Here is a 6,070-nt window from a genome sequence, read left to right on the forward strand (position 1 = left end):
AATGAAAGTTGTAGGAACCCTGTGTTCTTCTTCATCTTGGCTACTCTGAATTTGCTGGACCAGGATTGCTACTTCTGAACCGGGACATATTCAGTTCCACAGTCTAAAGGCTGAATCAAAAAGAATTTTCTTCCTGGTTTAAATAGTTTCTCCCATCAAGTAGTTGTTTAGCATCCTGTTTATTGAAAAGTGAACTGAGCAGAAAAAACCCTAGACCTGAAGAAAACGTAGTTGGTTAATTATTACTGGGTTTATTATTCCCTCTTCCTCATACTCCCACCATTGTTGGATTAAAAAAAAGAATCCTTCCGTAATATTTATTTCCTCCTTGTGTTTTGATGTGTGTCAGAAGGGCAGCAACTGAGATAATTAAGGCAGTTGTTTTGCCAAGTCAGCAAACTGCCTCCTACCACGCTGAGTCATCGCAAAGAAAAGGAAGTCACAGAGTCATTTACTGTATGGACTTCAGTCCCTACAGGCCTTGCAAAAAAAAACCCAGCAACCCAACCCTCCAGCTGTCTAGACATATTCAGGGTGTAGCTACACATCCTTATATGGAAATGTGCCTCCCCCCTACAATTAAAAAAAAAAATCCCCTAGGGCACCAGAACTAGGAAAGGTAAGGATGTGAGTGTACCCTAACTAGTTTGTAATATGACTAAAGAGGAATGGTCGCAGGCCAACAAGATAATGTATTACATTCAGCTGCAAAACAATTCCTGCCTTTTGGAATGAATGACTAAATCTGGTTGATCTACGGCTAACAAAGGATTACGAACACTAATTTTAGGTTGAATAGACGAGAAAGACTTGTGGCTAAGTGGAGTTCTGGTGAACAAAACCCTTATCTCGCCTAGAAGTCGAAAACACAGTACTTCTGATTCTGCTTGCTCAGTGTTTGGGTACAGCTGCAAAATGAACAACTGTAGAATCAGATTCCAGATGGTAAACAAAAATGAGCCGGCACGCTCTTGTTTTTTGGTGTTAGGCTCAGATACCCAGCCGAAAGTTGCAATTAAGAGCAGGCTTAAGGAGAGGAGGCTTTTATTTGGTATGTTGTAATGTTGTTCTTGGGGGACGTGGGTGGCGCTGTGGGTAAAAGCCTCAGCGCCTAGGGCTTGCCGATCGAAAGGTCGGCGGTTCAAATCCCCGCGGCGGGGTGTGCTTCCTTTGTTCGGTCCCAGCGCCTGCCAACCTAGCAGTTCGAAAGCACCCCCAGGTGCAAGTAGATAAATAGGGACCGCTCCGGCAGGAAGGTAAACGGCGTTTCCGTGTGCTGCGCTGGCTCGCCAGATGCAGCTTTGTCACGCTGGCCATGTGACCCGGAAGTGTCTCCGGACAGCGCTGGCCCGTGGCCTCTTAAGTGAGATGGGCGCACAACCCTAGAGTCTGTCAAGACTAGCCTGTACGGGCAGGGGTACCTTTACCTTTACCTTTAATGTTGTTCTAGCTATTCAAAAAAAAAGCAAGATCAGTGACTATGTTGCACAGCTGTAGCAAAAAAAAAGTCTTGTACCTTTAAGACTATAAGGCCCCATCTGCGGTGTACATTGAAAACAGCATACCACTTCAAACTGTCATGGCTTCCCTCAAATACTGGTAATTCTGGGGGCTGTTGTTTGTTAAGGATGCTGAGAGTTTCTAGGAGACTCTTATTCCCCTCCGAGTGCTACAATTCCCAGAGTTCTCTGAGAAGAGAGATTGACTGTTAAACCATTCTGTGAGAGGAATAGGAATCTGTTAATAAACTATAGGTCCCAATATTTTTGGGGGGAACCCGTGACTTGTTCCAAGTGGTATGAAATTGTTTTAAGTGCATAGTGCAGATGGGGCCTAACAGATCTCCCATGCAATCCCATGCATGCTTTCTCAAAAGTAAATCCCACTGAGTTCAGTATGGGTTACTTCCAGGATTGCAACCTTATTGCGGCTCAAGTTTTCATAGACTAAAGCCCACTTCATCAGATGCAGTCCTTCATAAAAAAAGAACCCTTATGTAGTCCACTCTTGTCATGTCCCATTATATGAGCACTGCAGCGGAACATTTTGTTTTCTTTTTTAAAGAGGCATGTTGTGATTAGCCAGGGAAATTTGGTGTTTTAAGTTTGCTTATGCTTTAGTCCTTTGGGGCCCAACTTAACTTCTAGCGATGTTCCCTTGTGAACTTTTATCCTATTAAAGTTTTGTTTTGTGACGGCCAAATGTCTCAGTACAAATTAATCTAATCTAATATGAGCACAGTGGTTTAAGGTCACCACACTGTACATTAAATAGAATTGGGATTAATATTTAATTATCTTTAAAAACACTGCTTTGCTTTCTTCTTCTTTTTATAAACTATGTAATATTGAATCTCTAGCCAAGAGAAGGCCTTCCTAGCCAGCTTCAATCTTCTCTTTCCACGCTGGTTTAATTTTCTCAACCCCCGAAACCTGAGGTGATGCTCCTGGGGAGAGGTGGGCTTTGATTATAGGATACCTCAGCAGTGCTTTAGAGGGGGAAACAAGTCAATGTAGTTATAACCAAGCCTATGTATTTAAATCTCTGTCTTCCCCTAGCTGGAAGATTCATTGCTGGATTTCAGAGAAATATGAATAAGCTTTTATACCCCCTCCAGGTGTTGTCAGACTTCAGTTCCCATCATCCGATCTAGACTATTTGTCATGCTGGCTGGGGCTGATGGGAGCTGGAGAACAATCATCATCTACAGCAGGGCAGTTCACCCCTCATACCAAGTGGGCCACAAGAATACCGGTACTTCGATACAGAACCTGCTTTAAGCAGTGCGCAGCCTGCGATGAATGCTATTTTCCAGTTGCCCACCAAATACATGCTTGTGCAGATGGGATGCCTGCAATAGCACAATGCTGAATCCCACCTGAGTTTTCCATTGATAAAAACACCCATTTATGAAGCTGTCTCTTTTTCATGGTGGTTTGGATTTAATTATTTATTATGATATGTGTAAACTGCCAACTCGTAAGAATATCATGGCAGCATACATTAAAACGATCAAGACATTCCAAACCCTCGGTCTTAACGGACTGTCAAATGGGTAGCCGTAGCCTGGCATGTTGCGGTTAGGGGTTTGACATAGCATTGTAGAGTTGGAAGGGACCCTGAGGGTCTTCTAGTCCAACCCCCTACAATGTAGGAATTCTGAGTGGGCTCAAACCAGGAACCTCCTGGTTAACAGCCAGATGCACTGACCCATTGTGCCACATTTTTCTGGGCCCTGAGCACTGTTTTTCATGGGTCCTGCTGCGCTCTGATTCTGCACCTGGATTCAGGCAATATCATATGAAGTGAGGGCATGGCTTTGTAAGATGGTTCACATTTTATTCTTTACACAGGAACTGTGTTGCTGTTTTTTAATTGTAAAATTGCCTTGGGAGCTGTTACGGCTGAAAGGCAGTCTATAAAGGCAGTCAGTAAATAAATAACTACATCCTGCCGAAGCTGTGGTTCCTTCTGCCTTGGGGCTGTATAGCCTAAATGCTAATCTCTTCAAACAGGTGGGAGAAGAAAACCTGTCCTGACTGAAACAAAAAAAGGCTTGTGCATCTTAAAGACGACTAACCGAGTGCTGGTTCTGAGTGCCATACCTAGTCCAGTAATGTATTCCCACAGTAGCCAACCAGATATGTCTGGGATACCTGCAAGCAGGAAGTAAGAGCAATAGCACATCACTACTCAGGATCCCCCAGCAAATGTTGTGATGCTGCTTCTGCAGGTCCCAGGTTAAATCTCTTAAGTGCCTATCCAGACACTGTTGGGAAGCCTCAGGCCTAGGGGCAGGGCATATGCAGCTCCCCAAGTTTCTCTGTCAGGTCCTAAAAAGTCTACCTTTCATCAGCCCTGTGTGCAGAGTGACAGGAATAGAGCATACAAAAGTCCAGAGAGAGAAGAAACTGTAAACACGTTACTGAAGTCAATTGAACAGGAACAGTAGGGGGGGAAAATAGCTTTGTCTGTCTTAAGTCAGGCCTACACAGGGAGGGTAAGGGCGTGGGAGAGAAACTCCTTCAGAACCACTTTTCTTAATAGTAATAATAATAATTTTATTTTTTATACCCCGCTCATCTGGCTGGGTTTCCGCAGCCACCCTAGGTGGCTTCCAGCACATAGAAAAACATCATAAAATGTCATTCATTGAAAACTTCCCAAAACAGGGCTAAACTCAAATCTCCACAGTCTTCTTCACTGAAAACTATCTCCGAATTGCCTAGAACCTTCAGAACCTACAGACAACCAGTCTGCTGCTAGCCAAAGAACAGAATCAATGCCTTAGATTACTGACTGAGTGGTCCATGCTGTTGTAATTGCCTGACTCGCATGGGACTCTGAGAATTCCTCTTGCATGGAGGGAGCGTAGAAAGGGGTGTGTGTAGAAACTAACCTACAGCACAAAGTTAACATTTGCATCCTCTTCCCTCAGCTCCCCTTTGCCCCTAACCTCACCCACCTCTGGCATGTTGACCTTGGGAGGTTGATAAAGCTTTCACGCCCATGAGGAAGGAAGGGCTTGGAAAGTCTGTCTGAAACCCTGGCCACCTGCTTCCAAGTCAGTGTAGAATATGGTGGATCAGTGCTCTGTCTGTCTCAGGCAACTTCCTAATGTTATGGTGGTCGTATACAGCTGTCAGGACTAATAGACATTGATAGGTAAAGGTAAAGGGACCCCTGACCATTAGGTCGTCGTGGCCAACTCTGGGGTTGCGGCACTCATCTTGCTTTACTGGCTGAGGGAGCCCGCGTACAGTTTCCGGGGCATGTGGCCAGCATGACTAAGCTGCTTCTGGCGAACCAGAGCACCGCACGGAAACGCCATTTACCTTCCCGTCGGAGTGGTACCTATTTAACTATTTGCACTTTGATGTGCTTTCGAACTGCTAGGTGGGCAGGAGCAGGGACCAAGCAACGGGAGCTCACCGCTGACCTTCTGATTGGCACATCCTAGGCTCTGTGGTTTAACCCACAGCGCCACCCGAGTCCCTCAATAGACATTGATAGATGCATCTTAAAGAGATGGTGGGGAGGCAGTTTTATATCTTTGTTTTAAAGCTGCTTTTGTGCAGCATGTTCTCAAAAAGCAGCTTGCAATAAATTCATTAAATAGGGGAAAACTTATTAGAAAACCAGAGGTGGTTTTGTGGTGCTAAAAGACAGTTTAGGCTCCAGTCTCTTGAACAACATTAGCTTGTGGTGGGTTCAGACAGCATCACTGAGCAAATCCACCGAAAGCATTTCTCCCCTTCAGATTGCTAAAGGAAAGGAAAAGACCCTGAGTGATTGGTGGTTGAGTGGGCAGGCCTGGAACTCAGCAAAAGCGAGGCTTCAGCATTAATCTGATTAAGCAGCCTCTATGGGAGGGTGATTAAAATGAAAACCAAAGCCCTGGCAGTGTTTACTCTGGAGACGGCATGGTTTCTGGTAACTCAGGGTTTCTTTGAGGCCAGCAGTCTGATTCATAGATGGCACGGGCATGAAGGCACAATTGAGCTCATGGATTAAAAGCAGAGACCAAAGGGTTTAGGGGGTTTCCTAATTGATGCCCAAACTGATGCAGCTCATTCTTCGTAGTTATTCATTTATGACAGTTGTAACGAGTGAAGCCACAAGCCCTTATAAAACCAGGGGCCCCCTTTTGAATACTTGAAAGCAACAAGGAAGCAAACGGGGACCTACTCACACCTTGATCCTGGGCGTGCTGCCACCCTGTTCTCCAGACCTAGAGAGGGCAAGGAAAGGATGTGGGCCTTAGCAGTGGTGGCAGGTGCCTCTGGGGGCCATGGCAAAGCATATTCTCTCATTGGTGGTGGGAATGGAGTGACTCGTTCCAGAATCCCCCAGCACTGAAATGATTCTGATGGCTTGTGTGGGAATATGCTCTACTGAGACTCTGGGAAGGCCTGCCACCTCTACCAACCTGGGGAGACAGTGAATGGTAGTGGGAGAGATGGGCACTCAGCAAAGCTGACTGGAAGAGCAGCTTAGACTAAGCTCAAGGGTCTCCTACAGATTTCAACACGCTGATTTTTTGACAGCCCTCCCTCCCCGAATATTTATA

The sequence above is a fragment of the Podarcis raffonei genome, chromosome 1 (genome assembly GCF_027172205.1).
Source record: "Podarcis raffonei isolate rPodRaf1 chromosome 1, rPodRaf1.pri, whole genome shotgun sequence".
Lineage (NCBI taxonomy): Eukaryota > Metazoa > Chordata > Lepidosauria > Squamata > Lacertidae > Podarcis > Podarcis raffonei.